The sequence below is a fragment of the Onychomys torridus genome, chromosome 8 (assembly GCF_903995425.1).
Source record: "Onychomys torridus chromosome 8, mOncTor1.1, whole genome shotgun sequence".
Lineage (NCBI taxonomy): Eukaryota > Metazoa > Chordata > Mammalia > Rodentia > Cricetidae > Onychomys > Onychomys torridus.
Window position 1 is genome coordinate 8,639,274 of NC_050450.1, and position 21,622 is coordinate 8,660,895.

Below are 21,622 nucleotides of genomic sequence, written 5' to 3' on the forward strand. Positions count from 1 at the left end.
CCTCTAGCCACAGAGAAGACATGAGAACTCATGTGAACAAGCACGAGAAGGCACACAGGGGCCCAATCCAGGCCCCCAGCCCGCTCAGGAGCCCCAGTGATGTTACTTACTCAACTCTTCCCAGGTGGGAAGAGAGCACCAGACACTAGTAAAGAATGGAGTCCACCTCTAGGTGGAGACATGCCTTTGTCTCCTCCCTTGAAAGTTAAGCAGGTCAAGGACCTGGTTTGCAGACCACCCTTAGAGGAAAGGGTCACTGTGAGATCACTTCTGTGCCTGGTGCAGTGCCTAGGAGCTGCCAGGAGGTCAGCCTGCCATTCAGAGTTCTGACTTGGAAAGGCCTCACTGTTCCCCCTTTTGGTCTGTCTCTTTCTGATGCTGTCAGAGCCTGAGTATGCTGCCCCTGGTACTGTGGGTTGCCTTACTCATTCTCAAAGCTTGCTGCCTGCTGTCACATGACTGACCTCCATGCCAGCTTTTCCCCCCTTCTCTTCTCCATTCTCCTCCTGTGTAAAGGGCGCGAGGGTCAACATGCTTACACACAGCAATATAGAAACCAAGATGTTAAACAGGCAGGCTTTTCTCTTTAACAGAAGGGATGCACAGACCTGTTTTCCATTCAGAAGGTGGGAATGGATGTGTTAATTGTTAGGATCCTGCCCTCACTCTTCCGGGTCTGGCATCTTACATCATCAGTGGGCGCTGGGGACTACATACTGCCACCCACCTTACAAAGCTGGACATGGACCCCCACCTTTCTCTCTTTCTGTGTTCTCTCTCGGCTCTCTGCTTCCCTCCCCCACCAGGTCTGGCTTTCCCCTCTTTCCCTTTCCCCTCCAAATAAAGCTCTAAAAACTAACATTGGGTTCTGCCATAGCCCATGACTTTTCTGCCAGTAACCAGCACCACCAACCAGCCTTTACCATCATTAATAACTTGGAAACTTTGCTATTCTGTGGAGCCAGGCTCCCTTAGATTCTTGAGCCGTGTTTCTTAGTCAACAGAACCTTTGAAAGAAGACACAAGTACTTTGCAAAAGAATGTACTTTGCAAAGGAGTTTCTGATGTAGCCATATCTCAAGCTTTATTATGATAACTGTCACAAAGAAACATTTTCAAAGTTGTACAGTATTTAAAGAGGAAAAAAAAACTGCTTGAGGTCAGACTCCAAAAGTCTCTGGCTAACTAAGTCCTGCTGAACTGGCTTTCCTTCATGCTTCTTCTGCCGGCAGCAGAGTTTGCAGGGACCCTACAGTGTGGGTAGCTTCAAGATGCACAGCTAGCCTGCCCTAGAGTGTTGGGATTTTTTTTTAACTCAAATAAATTGTCCTTGAGTTTCCTTTTGAGGTCACTGAAAGGATAAACGGCGCTGGTTTGGTCGGCAGTGGAAGAGTCAGGAGCCGTGGTTACCAGAGTTAGAATGGGCTTTATCAGAGAGAAGAGGGGGTAGGACGGGGAAGCCAGGCTTGGCTGAGGGAGGGAAGTGGGGCAGAGCAGACAGCAGAGAGGAAATGGAAAAGGGCGGGTGGGGGTCCGTGTGCGGCTTTTAAAGATGGAGATTGCGGAGATTGCGTGATCACGTGGCGGTGTGCAGTTGCCTGCAAAACCCTGATGATGTAGGACGTTACTCCCAGAACAGTGAGAGCAGGATACTAACATTCACTCTTAAAAATTCTTTTATGAGACTAAGAACCCCAAAAGGGGACAGCAGTTTCCCCAGTATCATTTGGTAGTTCTGCCAAACTCTCCAAGATTTCCAATAACATTTCTTTTTTGCCTCTTTAAAATTTGTTGTCATTTTGAGACTGTGTAGCTTTGGAGCCTGTCCTGGATCGCGCTCTGTAGACCAGGTTGGCCTTGAACTCACCAGAGATCCACCTGGCTCTGCCTCCTGAGTGCTGGGATTAAAGGCATGTGCCACCACCGCCCGGCTCTGCCTGGATTTTTAAAAATTCTTTAATCAGAGAAAATGAACTCTGTTCCTGCACCCTTGGCCAGTGTCAATTCATTCTGGCCAAAAATTCTACCTGAGATGACAGTGGACAGCCAGCACCAATGGCCATAGGAATGAGAGTGACACCTTGGAAGCCTAGCACTGTGGAGCCCACATCATTGCAGCCTTACCCACCACGTGTCAGAGTAGAAAAATAACCAGTGGAGGCCAGCCAAGGAACAGATGCATTGAGATAAGAAAATAATTGCCATTTTTTGAGGCAGGGTCTCTTCATGTAGCCCATGATGCCCTTCAACTTGCAGTCCTCCTGCCTCAGACTCTTAAGTGCTGGGATTATAGGCATTTGCCACTACTGGGGGGCCCAAAACAATTGGCCACACAGCTGCCATGACAGGCTTAGAGAGGCCCAGACACAACTGCAATGACAGGCTTACTGGCAGGCAACACTCCTTCCAAGGCATAAGCTGACACCACCCAGGGATCCACCCAGGGATGGACCAGTATCTAAGGTGAAGAACCTGACATCCTAAGCATTCCAACCATCAGGTAAGATTAGATAAGACTGCTAGATGTCCCTGAGCCTAGCACACACCTAGTTCCCTTTTATAGATACCCCTAGACAAGTGTCTGTCAATCAGGGTCCTGAACCCTGGAAATCCCCTCACCCAACCTCTGCTATGATTAAAAAAAAACGCCACCCCACCTAGGCTTGGGGCTCTCTGCTCTCACATACAGAAGAGTCCAAGCTGGAGCTTGAAATAAAGGCTCTTTGCTTTTACAAATGGGATTCAATATCCGTAGTGGTTTTTGGGGGGTTCCCCGAGATCTGGGCATAACAGCCACCATGCCCAGCTTGGTTGTCCTTTTTTAAGTCATTATATTCTTGGGTGGTTTGACATATACAAGCCCACAAAACTGCCAAGGCAATACAACAAGTAAATACCAGTGCAGGATTTGAGCTCAGGTACCTGGATTTACAACAGGCACTTTATACCACAAAGGTATTCTGCTCCCACAACAGAATCCTCATTGCTCCCATTCTGCCTCTCAGAGCCTAGAAGTTTGGAACTTCAGTCGTGGGGTACTTTTCACAGAGGGAAGAGGTCTGAGAGGATTCTTCACTCCAGAACGTAGTTCCCTGAGCATCAGAATGCATTGGACAGTCCACTGCTACGCTCCACCATCCACCTGTCTTAGAGTACCATCACTCCACATGGGTTTTCTATGACTGGACCCCTCTCAGTGAGTCAGAGAGCAGTCTCTGCATCTCCCTGTTCACCACAGTCACAAATTCACATGACACTCAGCAGCCTGGTCTAGCACCTGGCACACCACAAGAACTGACTTAGTGAATGAATCATAATATAAGCTATATTTCCACAGTGAAATATCAATCAATTTTTAAACTGCTTTGCAGCAATTCAAAATCTTCATGTGTGGTTAGGATAAGTTAGTTTGGGTATTTAAAAAAGAACCAAAGAAAAAGGGATTTCATTTGTCTTTTAATTACAAAGCTCTTAGACTCATTGCTCAAAAGAAAAGACAAGAAGGAAGCATGACAACCACAGAGAACGTTTGTCCCAACCAGGAAATGGCACAGTAGACTGTATGTACCAAAGTCATTTGCTCACACATCTGTTTTCAAATAGCCTTCCCAAAAGCAATTAGCTCTCATTTTTCTCAGCCAAAAATGAGAAATATTTTTCAACCCAGACACTCCTGCTTTCTCACCTCATTTTAAAATAAGGAACCAAGTGTAACAGGGCACAGCTCCTATTTTCCTGTTGGGGTGGCAAGGCCAGTAGAGGCTTGGCTGTAGAAGGGATCATGATGATGACCTGTACTTTCACTACCAAGAGTAGGACTCACGCAAGGTTCTGTGCTTGTCTGTTAGTTAATTTGCCTGGTTTGCAAATACACAATTACATGCATCAATTGCTTGTGGTTTTAAAAATACTCAAGGCCAAAGATTCAAGGGCTAGCAACTAAGAGCCTTTTTATTTTATCCTCTATGTAATCTGGAAATTCCCATAGATTCCAACTTCTGTTGGAATCCATTTTTGATGGGTCACTCTCCCCCACAAGATGAGAAGGGTCTTAGGAATAATATTCTCAGAGTCCAAGATGGTATTAGGCACGTAGGAGATTGCTCACTGAATCATCACACTGAACAGACAGAGGAGCAGACACCCAGATGAATGGATGGCTGGAGGAGGGAAGGGAAGAAAGGAGCATATGTAAATGATCCAGTTTACTAAGAGTGGGCACCAGCTTATCTGCATGCAATTAAGATGCTTAGACAACATATGCATGAAGCCAAATATACAAGGACATACTTCAGCACCACACATGGTAACGCAGGCCTGGGAGGAAGTCATGAATAGTTATATAACACAGTCACAGTCAGACTACACAGCTACCAAGCAAACTGTAGCCTTCTTTCTCTGTTAGTGAGGAATGGCCTAAGATAGAACACCAAAGCCAACAGCCTGACACAAAACAGGTGGCAGTGAAGCTGCTGTCTTTAAGGAAGAGGGAGGGAGAGCTGTGTGCCTGTGCACTTGGACTCAACATTTTGGAAGGAAGGATACTGGAAACAAAGATCAGAAGAAAAACACTTCTGTTCTATAACACTTGGAACCTTCCTTCCAATTTTTACTATGTGCAACGCAAGTTGTTAACTTTCTCAATGAAGTTTAATAATCATGAAATTTTAGGTAAAGAAAAAAAATGGAAGAATGCTTGCCTCTACGAGAGGAGCATGGAGAGAACAGGAAGGGAAATGGAGAGGCACTCTGGTATAAGTTAATGCTCAACATAAACCTTGGGAAGAAATGTGTGACGATATTTGCAGTTTTTAAAAACCGAATAGAAAAAACACAAATGAAGATGGATGGATAGATAATGGGTGAGTAAATGATGGGTAGTGGATGGATGAATAATAGAGATGGATGAATAAAGGATCAGTGGGTGGGTGTGGATAACAAATGATGGCTGGATGAATGATAGGTAGGTGGGTGGATAAATGGATGATGGAGAGATATATGAATAACAGAGGATTATGGGTAGATGTCAGTGACATAACTTTAGTGGTGACTACACCAGTATTCATTGAAGACGATCTTTTACATAACTTAATTTCTTCACATAAATGTTTGAAAAGTTTTATTCACTTGGAAGAATAGATGAATTGTGTTTCTATTTTCTATACTAGAGAACAGGCTGGAAATGAGAAAAAGTATTGCTGAGGTGTGTCAAGTGGTTTATCAATGAAGCTCTTCTATTGTTTCTAAATCCTACAGTATTTATGGTATTTACAGTATTTAGCTCTCTGTGACAATGTTGGGATTTCTTTCCTCATCTAAATAGGTTTGCTTTGGTCTTGCTTTTATGAGGGCCAGTTATGGCTTTTCTCTAGGCTTCACTTTCCTCAAGGGAACCAGAGTGACAGAAGCTGCCTTGGAGGGCTGGTGTGGGGCATTAAGAGAACTGCCTACCCAGAGCCTGGCAGAGCTGGTGTGGGGCATTAAGAGAACTGCCTACCCAGAGCCTGGCAGAGCTGGGCTCAGCAACAGTAGTTGCTCTTCTTTCCAGTGGCACAGCTCAGGGTGGGCAGTGACCTGTGGCACCAAGGATCATTGGGAACCTAGCTAAAGCCCCAGAGGTCTGGCTTCGGTAGCCCCCGCCCCTTCTGAGAGCCACCCACATTATCACAAACTCACTCCCTCTCCTGTTATATATATTTATCCCAAAATTTTAGATCAAGTTCTGATCTGGAGTCAGATCCTCAGTCAGAAAGGGCAACCACACACAATCCATCCACACCACTGACAAGACATGAGGTCAAAACACAAGGTCACACACCAGCTGGGAGAGACAGAAGGTGGCTGCAGGGTAGGCTGAAGGGAGAGGGAAGATATTTTGGTCTGGACCCCTTGCTCTCACAGTGGCAAACCCCTAAAGGACTTCTGCCCACACCGTGGAGAACAGAAAGGAGGTAGGCAGGCCTACAGCAGGCATCTTCTCCACACATGAGCTAATCTGCCAGTGCCTCTGACTATCTTCCCTTTCATCCAGAGTTCCAAGACCATCTGTAAGAAAAATGCAAGAGGGAGAGGAGGAAGAGGACAGCTGGTGCTCATGTCCTCACTGTCTTCACTGTCTGCCAGTGGCATCTGCCAGCAGGATGATGCTCCATAATATCAAGGACCCTTCTATCATGAGTGAAAGGCCTAGAAGGAGAAGCACAACGCTCACTGTGACAGTTATTCTGAATGGAATCAAGAGTGGTGGACAAGGAGATTTTTAACTTAAAGTCTGATGGTGTGCATTGAGAATATATTTATGTACTATATGAGATGTTCTGTATGTCAAATGTGTTGCTCTGATTGGTTAATAAATAAAACACTGATTGGCCAGTAGCCAGGCAGTATAGGCGGGACAAGCAGAGAAGAGAATTCTGGGAAGTGGAAGGCTGAAGAGGACAGACACTGCCAGCCACTGCCATGACAAGGAAGATGTAAGGTACTGTAAGCCACAAGCCATGTGGCAAAGTATAGATTTATAGAAATGGGTTAATTTAAGATGTAAGAACTAGATAGCTAGAAGCCTGAGCCATTTGGCCAAACAGTTTAAATAATATAAGAGTCTGTGTGTTTATTTTATAAGTGGGCTGTTGGACTGCCGGGGCTTGACAGGACTCGGAGAGAAAACTCTAGCTATAACTATATACTCCAAATTGTTATTTTTCTGTAATAGCAAGTACAGGGGGTTGAATGTTGGCCCCCCAAAGGAATATATCTATATCAAAAACCTCATAACCTCAGCAACCTTATGTGCAAAAACAATGTAACAAGAAATGTCCTCACCAGGAAGAAACTGGCCTAATTTTCAATCTCTTTTGTCAATAAACAGCAAGTGAGTACTGCTAAAGATGTCAGGCATGGTGATGTTTAGCAGCCCTTTGACACACACTTCTCGGGTATGACACACCCCCACTTTGAACTTGGTTATTGTTATACAAGGTGTTTCTGGAGACACATCAAAGCAGTGAGAAGGTGTTCTGCTAGACAGCCACTTGTCCCCACCCTTGTCTACCAGGCTGAGCAACAGCAGGCACAGTCATTTGGCACTCATACTTCCTGAGCAGAGGAAGGTGCAGGAGAAAGGGGCAGATAGCTCGCTGCTGCTTGGCATCCACTTGTTTCCTGGGAAATCATCCCACTGGCTGATTTAACCCATGGGTGGACACCAAGGAACTTAAGCCAACCAACGTGGCTTGCTCTGGCCGTAGGGATTAGTACTAGATGGTGCAGTGAACTAAGCCAGTTCTGTCGCAGTGGTCCAGGGTCTCTTGAGAGTCACCCTTTCTCTAGATGATGCACTGTGCTATCCCTGCAACAGCTACTGCTTCCACAAAAGGACAAGACAAATGTGGCAGAGGACAATGAGGACAGAATGATGTACAAACAGGATATTTCATGACGTGGACTCCACAGTTTGTACTTCTAAAGCACAAATGGCTGGCTTTGCTGAGGCCATTTCTCTGGGTCTTTCACTGGAGGCATCCTAAAAGACACTGATATCACAAACTCCAAGATCCCTCCCAGCTTCTACATTCTATTTTACTTTAGTCCGTAAGTTTTCATAGCAAGACCAAGGCCTGAAAATGAAAACTCAAGGAACTGATTGAACCTTCTTCCAAGGGGAGATCGTGAGCTCTTTCAGAACACAAACCACATCAGCCTTGATTCTGATTCCACTTCCAAGCCCAGGACCTACTGTGCAGACAACTGAGAGATTCAGCTCATGTGCACAACACAGGCAGATCAATAAAGTTTTTGTCAACCATGGCCCAAAACATGCCTGAATGTCCTACTATGAATCATTCCCATTGCCACCAGCACCATGGCCCAGTGCCTAGGAACCAAGCACTTTGCAATGAATCTAACTGGATTCACCTTGGGAGGTATATACCACTTGTGGGGCCCCTAGGATAGTCCTTAGTAACTCTGCCTTCTCTTCTAGGTCTCCCACAGTCAGACGTGCCAGAAGGCTTGCTTTATTTACGAAATAAGTGAGAGATGACATCTGTCATTTCTGGGTGGAAGTTTTGAGAGACTATATGGCTTATCTCTTGTTTCTTTCTCCATTCCAGCCAGGGTCTGGATCCAGGAGAGTGAAAACCATTGATCACAGGCACTGATATCCACGAAAGACATGAAACATGAGAGAGATAAAAACAGTGGTTTCCCATTCGTGAGATACTGGGAGTGTTAGTTACTACAGCACAACATAGCCTTCCTGAGTAACAAATTAAAGATTTGTTTCATTTAAAGATATAAAAACTGAGTCAGGGAAGTAAAACATGGATCCTGTATCCAGCCATGCCATCCAGGCCTAGAGAGTCCAAGGACCCAGAATCTTCCATCATGCCAACTAACCCACAGCTTTCAGAGGCAACCTTGCTATGTGCTCCTGATACGCACCGTCAGGGCGGACAAGTTTCCATTCTCCATCCCTTCCAACTCTGCTAGCTTCTCTGCTGAGCTCTGTCTTTTCTGAAAGCAACTGGAAAATGTTCAAGTTCCTCTTGAACTGAGAGAGAACTTCCTATTCAAACTGGTAACTGTTTCAGTTCAATTATCAAAGAAATCTGGGGTGGGTGATACTTCTGCAATCCTCCACACACTTGACAGCAAGTTTAAAAAAAAAAAAAAAACCAACAATAACAACAACATGGTCAGCTTGAGACTGATACACAGAGCAGGACTGGAATCTTAAGTTTTGGTCAAATTCAGTGAGGATGCTCTGGGCATCAAGAGTGAGGATGCTTGGTAAGAAGTGGGAACTAGTAGTCACCGGTTCAATAAATATTTAATAGCCCACAGCAGGCACCGGGAGCTCAGCCAAGTAGAGAAGAGACAAACAACCAATCCTGTGTTGAGTGACAATAAAGGCCATGAAGAGAGAGCAGCCTGAAAGCTGTGATCAAGTACATTCCACCTTCCACGTGGCTGACTGGAAGGCGTTCTCTGTAAATCTGAACCTCACATCACTCTCCCCAGTCATATATAAATATAAGGACAGCTTTGGAAAAGCAAAAGACCTGTTGGCTCCCTCCTCACTAGTCAGCAAATGGGGCACCATGGCCTTCATGTTCTCTAAGTAGAAGTGACAATGTCTGTCTCACATTGCAGCACTTGGAATGGGTTGCAGGGCACAAAAATGCCCAATAAAAGCTACTCTTTATTGCAGGCAGGAGTGTGGTCACCATTCCCACTTTTACAGGTTTGGTTATCTCCCAGGAAAGCCAAAAGATCTGTTGATAAGAATACTGAATATTAGGAGGAGGTATGCTGGAACAAAAGCAGCACAAGGCAGCACTAGCCAGGCCACTGGGTCTGCCTCAGAGGACGGGCTCGGACCTTGAAGGGTACGTCAGAAGCACAAGAGGAAGGAGTCAGACATGTTCATGAATGGAGACGGAAAAGTCTCAGAACAATCTGAATTCATAAATTATCCCACGGATGTTAAAATAGACAAGCATATCTTATATGCATTTAAGTCTATGAAATGTGTGTGTATAAACGATACCCAGAAGGATATGTACTCAAGTTTCCACAGCAAGGTCACTGGAAGAGAGACCTGTGTTCTGCCCTGTAAATAACATGAGTATTACTGAAATTCTTTCAAAATATATTTTTTTATATTGTGCTGTTTGGAAGAAATTTGAAAACATGATTGTTTTATGAGACAAAGCGTAGAGAAGGAAAGCTTTGGGAACAGGAACAACCAGAGCAGGTGTAAAGGAAGGCTTGGAAAGTCCAGCAACAGCAAGAGGCCAGAGGAGGGCGAGAGTCAGTCCTGTCCTGGTAGCTGCCAGATTAAGTTTGAAACAAACCCAATATAATATTTCCCACAGTACATGCTTTTCTGTACACAAGTATACATGATGCACTACAACTCCACATAATTTTTCACATTTCAAAGTTAATCAATCTCTAGAAAAAAAATTACAGAGTATAAGTAGCATTATCATACTCCTTATGACTATAATTTCTATCTTTAAGTATTCATAAATGTTTTTCAATAAAGTTTTAAGTAAGGTTTTCTGACCAGACCTCCAGTTAGGAGGCTAAGACAAGGTAATCACATATTCAAGGCTTAGCCTGGGCTACAAAGTGAGCTCAAGGCAAGCTAAACAAATGCAGCTTAGTGTCAGAGTGCTTTCCTTTCAATGTCCTAGGCTGGCTCGCTCGCGCTTGCTCGCTCTCTCGTGCGCCCTCTCTCTCTCTCTCTCTTTCTCTCTCTCTCTCTCACACACACACACACCACTAAGAAATGAGAGCATGGGCAGAAAGCACTGGCTGTGAGCTTGGCTCTCCCAGGATGGGATAGTGACCCACACTGGGCATACATACTCATGCTGGCCATAACAGTGATACTCCTCAACAGGAGAAATGAAGAAAACCATTTTATCAGATAAATAAATAAATAAATAAACAAACAAACAAACAAACAAACAAGTAAGTAAGTACGTAAATAAATAAATAGATAGATAAATAAATAAACAAACAAACAAATAAATAAATAAATAAATAAATAAATGAATGGATGAATGAATAAATGGAGCTGGGATCTTTCTGAGTTTGTCAACTGGCAATATTTTGTTTTATAGTATTTGGGAGTGTTCCATTCAAGCTCTAGACAACAAAATCATCTCCACCAGAAACCTACACAGCAGTTCAGACCTCACAGGGCAATGGACATGGGTCCCAAATGATGGCAGTAGACAGTATGGAGATGGTGACCTCTTACTGAAAAATACATCTGGGAACCAGGGATTTGACTTTCTGACCTAAATCAGGGATCCTTTCAGCAAGATGCATCTACTCCCAGGTGCTCCCCTAGACTTCTTGCCTCCTAGAGGAAAAGCAGAAGCAGAATAGGCACACCCTGGGTTGTGCAGGGTGGAGGCAGGAGGATCACACTCCACACAACACAAAGTGGAATCAGGGCTAAGATTTGACCAGAAGATGATGTATGCTCACACTGGGGAGGTGAGGAAGCCTCCCAGAATTACCCAAAAGAGTCACAGCATGATGGTCAAACTGCTCGTTTCTTGGTCTAACAAGCTTAACTAACAAAGCAAGTTGGGATTTTAGCTTTTCAAGAAAGTTTTTTTTTTTGTTGTTTGTTTGTTTATTTTTTTGTCTTTGTTTTGTTCTTTTTTTGGGGGGGGGAAGCAGAGGATCGAACCCTACCACTGAGCTAAATCCCCAACCCCTGTTTTGTTCTTTTTTAAGGAAGAAATGTTTTTAAAAACTGTATAAGGGCCAGGCAGTGGTGGTGCACCCCTTTAATCCTAGCACTCAGGAGGTAGAGCCAGGCAGACCTCTGTGAGTTCGAGGCCAGTCTGGTCTACAGAGCAAGACCAGGCACCAAAGCTACACAGAGAAACCCTGTCTCAAAGAAAACAAAACAACAACTGTACAAGGTCCTGGTGGGGAGGTGTGGTTAACCACAATGCATTTGACTAACACAGAGAAAGAAATGCATCAAGTAAGGGGATTGCACAAGTACAACCATGCAGGGAAAAATCAGGGAGAAGATGGACATGTCTTGGCCAGAAAGATGGTTGACTCAGGCAGGCAAGCTTAGGAGAGGCCACATTTCAGAATGACAATGGTCAAGGGCACAGCAGGAGCTGACCCCTAGAGAAGAGGTAAACCCAGGTCAGCCCCACAGGAGTGCCATGGAGTCTCCTCAGTCTTGGGACCTTCTCTCTACACTAACACCATGCTAAGAAACCTACATGCCAGCAACACACACTAGTCAGGTGTGATCACAGCAATAGCTGCCAGTGGCAGATGTGGGGTTGGAGTCCCAGTGCAGTTTCAATGGAAGACAGTGAGGTCAGAGCGTACTTAAGTCTTGCAGACCACAAGAATATATTATAGAGATTCAGCTGTATATTAAAGCTATACCTAGAAATTTCAAGGCATTTTTCTAGAGGAAGCCACTTATCGAGGAATATTTGGTGTTATTCAGTTTTTAATATTTCAGCTGTCTTCTGCTATGAAATTCTTGTGGGCCCATATACTATTGGGCTGTTTTGGAAAACAGTGTAAGCTTTTCAAACCTACTGATGATCCACTAGGTAACTTAACACCCCTGCTGGGCCTAGGAGACAGGTGGGCTGTAGATGCATAGCTTTGCTTCTGGTACAAATTAAGCTCAGATCTCCCTTCCCTGGACAGGAAAATAGCATTCCAGAGCAAATTGACTCAAAAAAAGGATGTTTTTTGCATATCCAGGTGGAGTGAAGGATCGCGCAGGATTCCTGGGCAGAGCAGAGCCATGTGGCCAGAGGAGGACAGAAGAGATTCTGTAGATGGTAAGGCAGAATGGCTCAGGCTAAGGGGTGAGGAGCAAAGAAAAGTTTCTTGTAGATTGCAAGTGAATCAGATCAAGAGAGGAGGAGAGGAAGGAAAGATGGAGGACGAAGGAACAGGGGATGAAGATGACATCAAAAGTGTAAGAGCTTAGTTATTACTAGGGTTACGAGGGGGCAGAGAGGAACTGAGAGTCAGGATGAAACTAAAGCTGTATAGATAGAATTTTGTCTCAGAGAAGTAAAGTAACAGACAAAAGAGCATGGTGTACACAGATTCTTTTCCCTCAGATAATGCCCTCCCCTGCCCCGGCTAGATGTAGTGTCTTCCCCAGGACTCTGGGAGGAATCTTCTCAGGGAAGGCGCTTGGGAAAATTCCATTACTTAAGAACCACTGACAGAGGCATGACTGTGACAGGAGCTCACGTTTCTGGGTGACCACATCAATGCACCTAGGTCACAGGGAACCCAGGGACGGGGGGGGGGGGGGGGGGGGGGGCAGGTGCCTTTCAGGCAGGCCTTGAGGGTAAACAAATGAAGATCCTGGGACCAGTGAATTCCAGAAGCATTTTGTCTGCAGTTCTCTGTCCTCTTGCTGCTAGGTGGGTGTTAAGCAGCAACCTGACTCAAGCACATATGAACCTTTGCTGGAGCAGAAGTCAGGAAAACACAGGATCCTGAGGAAACATGAGCCTAATAATAATCCTGGCCCACGTTCCTCAGAATCAGTGGCAGGAATGCTCTCAGGCTGTTCTGGTCTGGCCTGTGTCCATGCCAAGCACATCAGACAATACATATTCCGGACCTCCTTGACCAGCCCCGCTCCCCGCCCCAGGGCACAGATTATATCTCCCAGGTCCATGTGCCTCACACTCACATTCGAAGTGTGAGTGACTGACAAGAGCATAAACCAGAGCAAACATTTCCCCCCTTCACTCTGCTGAGGTCACCGCAGAGCACGGGCTGACATAGCTCTGTGATGCTGTTCCCTGCCAGGGTTTACTGACTGTGCCCGGGCAAGCTAGCACTGAAGTGACCATGTGCCAGCAGACACATGACACTGACCACATTTCCAAGGCTCTATACCTGTAAGCCTTTAGTGGCCAGGGTCCACGCACCTGCCACAGCCCCCAGCAGCAACCATCTCCTGAGGCTGATAAGCAAACACCAGAAACTAGAGTTCATCATGGGATTCAGGAAAGGAAGGCCAGGAATATCTTCTGGCCCATGGTGCATCGACATGTATGCTAAAGTCACGGCACCACCAACTCAACTGTCCATCAGAAAAACAAAGCTGTACCCAAGAAGGAGCTTTTATTCCTTGCATGGAGAAATTTAGAGACGGTCCTGCAAGCATTTCCACAGATGATTTTGGGTCAAAAACTAGTATTTGTGTTAACTTCTATGTGGGATCACTTTTAAAAGCCTCTCAACAGCATTTTTCAGAATAACATGCATGACAGCAGACAGTTAAAACACACATGTCCAAGTGCAGAATTCAAAAACCTCTTATAACCTGGATGTGCTATTCAGAGCCACAAGGGGATCACAGACAATTTGGCCATTAGAGATTTGCCAACTGCCACAAGACTGAGAAGTAAATTTCTTATTAATCTCCTGTCCTCAAACAGCATCAGCTCCAACACAAGGTGAGTCCCTCTGAAATTTTAAAAGAGGCAGAGATGGGCCCACTTTAATGTGACCCTGATTACAAACTGTGGGATGGGTCCACCCATCTCTCTCATCTCTGAACTTTAAATTAATCATCTTTCTCTCACATCAGCTGGAACATCTCAACAGCAGAGGAAAGACATCTGTGCAAACCTCAGGCTGCTCACAGTAGGGATTATTAAAGTCTATTATCTGGCAGGACAGGAGGCCACTTTCCTGGATAATGGAAGGCCCTGGTTAGTGGTGTTACCATAGCTACCATAGGTGTGTGGCCACAGCTCCATGACACATGCTCCAGGCTCTGAGAAGAGGCTCATGAAGACATAGCCCTTGTCACACAAAAGCTCTCAGTCCACAGGGTAAAAAGGAAATGCAGACATGAAGTGACAACTCAGAGTAACAAACATTGCCACACAAAGCCCATCAACCATACAGGTCAGGACCCAGGCTAGCTCACAGGGATGGGCAGGGAAGAGTCTATAGAGGGGTTAACAGAAGCTGAGAAAACCACACCCTCTTCACTGGGTTCCTCCCCACACACACCTTCTTCACTGGGTTCCCCCCCACACACACCCTCTCTACTGGGACCCCCCACACACACACACCTTCTCCACTAGGACCCCCCACACACACCCTCTCCACTGGGACCCCACACACACCCCTTCTCCACTAGGACCCCCACACACCCCCTCTCCACTGGGACCCCACACACAAACACCCCCTCTTCACTAGGACCCCCCACACAAACACCCCCTCTCCACTGGGACTGCACACACAAACACCCCCTCTTCACTGGGACCCCCCCTACACACCCTCTCCACTGGGACCCCCCACATACCCTCTGCACTGGGACCCACCCACACAAACACCCTCTTCAATGGGACCCCCCCACACACATACCCTCTTCACTGGGACCCCCCACACACACACACCCTCTCCACTGGGACCCCACACACAAACACCCCCTCTCCACTGGAACCCCTCACATACACCTTCTCCACTAGGACCCCACACACAAATACCCCCTCTCCACTGGGACCCACACACACAAACACCCCCTCTTCACTGGGACCCTCCCCACATACCCTCTTCACTGGGACCCCCCACATACCCCCTCTCCACTGGAACCCACACACACAAACACCCCCTCTTCACTGGGATCCCCCACACACATACCCTCTTCACTGGGACCCCCCCACACACACACCCTCTTCACTGGGACCCCACACACACACCCTCTGCACTGGGACCCCCCACACACACACCCTCTCCACTGGGACCCCCCACACACACTCTTTTCACCAGGACCCCCACACATACACCCTTTTCACTAGGACCCTACATACACCACAGAAATCACAGATGAGAACATGAAGGATGTATGGGTTTGCTGTCAATTAGCAATTACTACTGTACCACAGAGCCTTGTGAAGGTTCATTAAGCAAGAGACAGTGAGGAGGAGGATAATGGCAAAGGGAAGGGGCACAGGGCAGACAGAGCCAAAGAGAGGTGAACATGGAGGGCAACACACATAGGAAGTGAAGAGGACAGAGACAGAGAGAGATGGCAACAGAGAAGAGGAGGGACAGACATGGGGAGGGGAGCAGAGAGGTGTGGAGAGAGAAAGGAGGACAGAGGAGCACACAAGGACCTAGAAGCAACAAAGAGGAGGGGGGGGGGAGAGAAGGGAGAGGAGCAGAAGGCAGGGAGGGGGGGGGGAGGAAGAGCAGAAGCGGGGAAGGAGGGGGAGAAACAAAATGAACTCGGTGAACTTGCCACCGCTGGGCCCCAGTCTTTAGACAAAGACACCAGGAGGCCAGGAGGGACAGCGAATGAATGCCAACCTTACCTGGTGATCTGGGGTCACACCTGTGGTCTCATTTCCTCTGGCCTTACATGCCCTGGCCATGCTCCCTGAGGCTCAGCTCAGCTGCCTCTGATGAGCCCAGTAGGGAACGTATCACCATGGAGAAACTGTCAGAGCTTTTCCCCTGCCTTTTTCAGAAAACAGTTGGGAGTCCCTTCCTAGAAGCTCTGTCCCTGGAGAAGGGACTTCTGGGAAGGCTGTGTGTGGCCAGGCCTGTGTGGAGCACCTTTGGGGGTCTGGAGCAAAGGCAACTACTGCACCCCTTTTGTCCAGTGCCCCCAACTGTTCCAACACAGTCACCCTCGCAGGCAGGAATCCCTGAGCTGCTTTTAGGAAAGTCTCCCTTCTCCAGGGTGGCGCTCCCAAAGGGCCCTTTCCAACTCTAAGACAAAGTGATCAGTATGATCAAAAAACAATAAAAGTTTAAAAGTCAAAACTAAATAAGCTACAGCAACATTCACAACAAAGACCTTTGAGTGCACAATACCAGAAGAAGGAAGGTCAGGAGCGGACTCAGCAGACAGTGGGACCTTGAGAGTCTCATCACAGAGGACATGGCTCCTAAGAGGCTGCTGTGCCTCGGGAGCATGAATGGAAGCATGTGAACTGAAGGGCTGGGGTGGAACACGAAGCCTGGCGCCCTGGTCAGGGATGAGGAACTCTGAAGAGCCTGGGGTAAACAGGTAAGACCTTAGGTCCCACAAAACTCAAGAGACTTGCTTTTTCAAAAAGCTCTGACGTTCCTGAAACCAGACTGTCAGCATAACATAAAACAGTCAACAGAAGCAACCTATAGCCTAGGTTCCCTCCCTCCACAGGATGCTTGCCTCACAGCAAATCACACGTGGTCTGGCTATAAATGAGGCGGTCACAGGCGGAAAGGAATGTGTTGCTTAGTGTTAACTGTCAACTTGGCACAAGCTGGAATCATCTGAAAGACAGCCCTTGTCCCTCACCCCCTGCAGCCTGCTGGCCATGTTCAGTCTACTACACGTTCTAGATGTCTCTGTCTGTCCTCTCTCTCATATCTGCAATAAAAACACACCACAGAAGGGTCATGTCATCAGTTTATATAGACACAAACCAGCATTTAAGGAGTCCTCTCACATCTTGCCATCTTAGAAAGTTTTATTGTTTTGTTTCTATTATTCAAACTAGGGGCTGTTCTCCCAGGATCTAATCAAATCAAGCCAAAGTGAAAGGGAAATCCCCAGTATACATTCATATCTTATAATGCAGGGAAAATAAGAAGAAGACAGTCTTAAATATATCCCCTTTCAAAAAAGGGGGGAAAGTGTGCTGGCTAGTTTTATGTCAACTTGACACAAACCATAGCCATCTGAGGAGCAGGAACCTCAAATTGAGAAAACGCCTCTATAAGATCGGCTGTAGGCAAGGCTGGAGGGCATTTTCTTAATTAGTGATTGACAGTGGATGGACCAGCTCACTGTGGATGGGGCCACTCCTGGATTGGTGGTCCTAGATTCTGTAAGAAAGCAGGCTAAGCAAGGCATGAGAAGCAAGTCAGTAAGCAGCACCCCTCCATGGCTTGTGCATCAGCTCCAGCATCAGGTTCTTGCCTTGGCTTTCTTTAGTGGACTATGACTTGAGATATGTGAACCACATAAACCCTTTCCTCCCCAAGTCGCTTTGGTCATGGTGTCTCATTACAATGAGACCCATGACCCTCAGACAGAAAGGGAGGAGACAAATCACCTGCAAGTGTCAAATTCCTTCCCCCTCAAATGAGTAACTTAGCTTGAAAATGTATAATATTGTCAATGACACCCATGGGAGGGATCTGTGCCCCAGATCTTGTCTTTTTCTTAACTGTCACCTGGTCTATGTGGCCACGTGCTTCACAAAGGTGCATTGATGACAACTGAGAGACATGCACTGAGCACCAATCATTGGGGAGTATGGTATCTAGGAAGGGGCCTGGGCCATATTCCCAGTTAGCCGGAAAGGAAATGGGTTCCAAGTGTAGCAGAGTCCTGAAGCATGACAAGTCAAGTCTGAAGGCCTGGAGGCATCCCATCAGGGTGACAGGGTGACAAGAGAGGCTGAGAGGCTGAATTCACACAGAGACGAAATCACCTCCTTCCTTCTATGACTGCCAGGTGCCCTGGGAGGTGACAAGGGCAGTCCTAAGGCAACAGTGACAGGTCAAGAGTCAACACACCACTTCCTCCCAGCAGACTTCAGGCTCCTAATTACCATTTTTCTCACTGCTGTCTTCTGGCCATTGCTACCCTTCTAGGGAATGACGATTATAGCTGCCTAGGACAGCATTCAGGTCTGAGCGAGAAGCACAGCAGGGACAGAGAAGTGGGCTGGTCTGTCACAGGGGCCCAGGTGGACATTGCCACTTACCAACAGTGACATTTCACTCATTCATTTAATGAGCTGACCCATATTCACCAAGTACCTACTTTGGGAGATCAATCAACGATGAATTCACAGGACTCTTGTTAGGATGGGAATGAGAAGAGACACATAGAAACATGCTGAAGGGAAATCTGCCTGTGACTAGGCATCCAGAAAGTTCCCTGAAGAAATAACAGATAGACAGGATGGAGTCCGAGGCCCAGGTGGAGGAGGTGACAGCGGAAGCAAGGGCTCAGGTGTGAGGTGGAGGGGGGCCTTTAGGGAGCATGACAGAAATGAGTGGACCCCAAACCCTTTGCACGGGGATGATACATCTGTAAAAGAGGGTGACTTTGCTAGGGCACACTCAACAGGACACAGGAGCCTGCTGTATCCTGGCCTCTTGCAGGGTGCTAGCCCCTAGATGTTTCAGAACTGTCCTGCAGCAGGTAGAGGAAGGCCTTCACAGCACCCCACAACCCTGCATGGCAAGAACTCTGGGCCTGCCTGAGCAACCAGCTGCCAAATGGCCTTTTCATCTGAACGAGGATCTCACAAGAATACTCTTCTAGTATTGCAAAAGCAAAAAAGAGAAACTTCAAAATCCTTCAGTAGGGCTCTGGGCAGCTAGACTATGGGACCACCCACCCTATCGAGCATAAGTCTGTTCTTAAATAGATCAGTGTGTGAAGCCAAACAGAAACATCTCTAAGATGCTTTGTCTCACGGGGAGAAGTAATACATAGACCAATGCAGCAGACAATGATGATGAGGAGTTGCTGAAATGTGCAAGTATGTGCGGGGAGCTTGGAAAAGTAAACCCAACTAGCAAATCTTCCTGCTCATGGGTCAGAAAATGAGGGTGCCAGGGTAGGGTAGGTCTAGAGATCTTCTTTTCTCAACTTCTTCTTAATACTCATCTGAATTCCTCTTAAACTATCAACCTTGTGTGTGTATGTGTACACGTTCATGCATGTATGAGAGTGGAGATCAGAAGTCAATGTCAGGGACTTTCCTCAGTTTGTTTTTATTTAAACCTGGAACTTACTGACTGGGCAGTGAGCTCCAGGGATTCACCTGTCCCTGTATCCCCAGTACCAGATTCCAGACACAGGCTGCTGTGTCAGCTCTTTATGTAGTTGGAGAGATCTGAACCCAGGTCCTCTTGCTTGCATGCCAAGTACTTTACAGACTGAGCCATCTCCTAACCCTTCAATAGCTTGAGATTGTGGATGCTGTGGTTTGACTATGGAGCAGCCTCACAGGCTCATGTGTGGAAGCATTTGGTCCCTGGCTATTCGGGATGCTGCAGAACTAGATCGAGTCTCGCAGGAGGAAGTAGGTCACTAGGTGGGGGTGGCAGCTTCTTGTTTATAGCCCAGGCTCGCTCTCTCCTTCCTATTACCCATGCCATGTAAGCAGCCATCCCAAACTTACCACCACAGCCACAAACCTCCTGTGCCACTACAATGGACCACATCCCCTTAACCTGTGAGCCACATAAATCTTTCCTCCTTTTAGTTGCTTCATCCAATTTTTTAATATTTATTTAGTTTAGTTTATATGAGTGTTTTGCCTAAATGCAGGTAAGTGCACTCTGTGCACGTCTGGTGCTCTCAAAGGTCAAAAGGCATCAGATTCCCTGGAACTAGAGTTACAGATGCTTGTAAACTACCATGTGAGTGTTGGGAACAAAATTTGGGTTCTCTGCAAGAATAAGTGCTTGTAACCATTGAGCAGTCTCCCTAGTCCATTCAGGCATTTTAACAAAGTAGTAACCCAAGTCGTAAAATAAGAGTCCAAAAAGGTTGGCATTTTTAACTGATAAATAAAACCCATTCTCTAAAACCAGACTCAGCTCTGCCACTTCTCACTGAGGGACAGTGGGTAAGCCAATGCACTTCTAACCCACTTCTTCTTCTGTTGTATGAGGGTCACAACTGGTAACCAGTAGGCATGGAGAGGATGAAACAAGACACTCATGCTTAAAGGCAGCACAACACACATGGACAGTGACAACCACTCAGACCAGCAGCTCACAATCTGTACAGGGGGCTGTCTTCATCCATCACAATGAGAATGTGGCACCAAAACTGCTCTCTGTAAAAGCATCCACAGCAACAGTGGACATCTACTACTCTCTCAGCATAAAAGACACTACCCAGGTTCAACCTAAGCCTATGCTAAAATGGGTCATTGCTCACTTCCTGTCTGCCCATGTCCCCTCTCCAGCCAGCCCTGCAAGTCTGGAACACTCAGAGCCAGACACAGAAACAAGAGCATAATGAAGACCTGCCCTATTCACAGGAGACAGAGGTCAGCATCTGGACATCTGGACTCACCACCCACCGCCCTTCCTTGGTCACAAGGCTACAAAGGCATGGAGAGGAGCCCCTGACCTGATGGAGACACATGGTAACAGACCTCGAGGAGAGCAATGATGGCCACTGCCATCACGGGTTTGTGGGACTACTGACAGGAAACAATCTAAGCAGAGCTACACCATCGGAGAAATGAGACTGATCCCAAGCATCAGGACCCACATGCCAGCTCAAGGAAAGTGAAAACAGGAGGAGCATGTCAAACAGCTCTACCTAGAGATGCCATCAAGGAAACTCGAGGTGATGGAAGCCTACTGTAAACTCACCATAAACTACCACCGGGGAAAGGGAGAAGAGGGAGGACTCAACAGAAAGGAGAGAAAAGTCGAACTCCCAAAGGCAGCATGATGGGTGGTGAAGGCCGATGGGAGAAGAAAGCGTTAATATTTTATTTCAAGTGGAGAGGATGGCCAATCTCCAGAATCAAATTGCCAGGATGGCTGCACAACACATGGAATGTCTGCCTAAAACGGCTGGAACAACTAGGTCTGTCTTCCATCATTTTTAATCATGAGAGAGAAACCTAAGGGACAATCAATGGATGACAATGTCTGAGCCTTGTGTGTATCCCAAACTTTAAAAGCCTATTTAAAATCGAGATAGCTGGACTTCTGAGCACTGATAATTGCTGCAGTAAAGGATTTAGTGGATGTAAGGAGTAAGATGGGCATAGAATTTACATCTTTTTAAAAATTTTAGACATATACAGTGATGTCCAGAGACTAAATACTACTTAGTATTTGACTCCAATGCACAGAAGGAGGAAACAGGAAATGTAAGTTGAAATAGAACTGGTGAAAGTTGAACCTGGCAATAGATACTTGAGAGTGTGTACTACTTACCTGCCAATCCTTGGAACTTAGAGTTTTGTGTAGAAAGTTTTTAAGTGAAGATAAAGTTATGATGCGCATGCATGGAAAGACCAGTATCCAAATTCTCACAGTATCACAGCTTGCAATGACATGATGTGGAAAACAAAATGTC

The 21,622-nt window shown here is 46.4% G+C and overlaps 1 protein-coding gene across 1 annotated transcript in view; it reads right to left on the minus strand.

Moving 5' to 3' along the window:
* Snx29 (sorting nexin 29) overlaps positions 1–21,622 on the minus strand; it is a 470,841-nt gene that overhangs the window by 111,730 nt on the left and 337,489 nt on the right. The gene's annotated exons all lie outside the window — the stretch shown is intronic.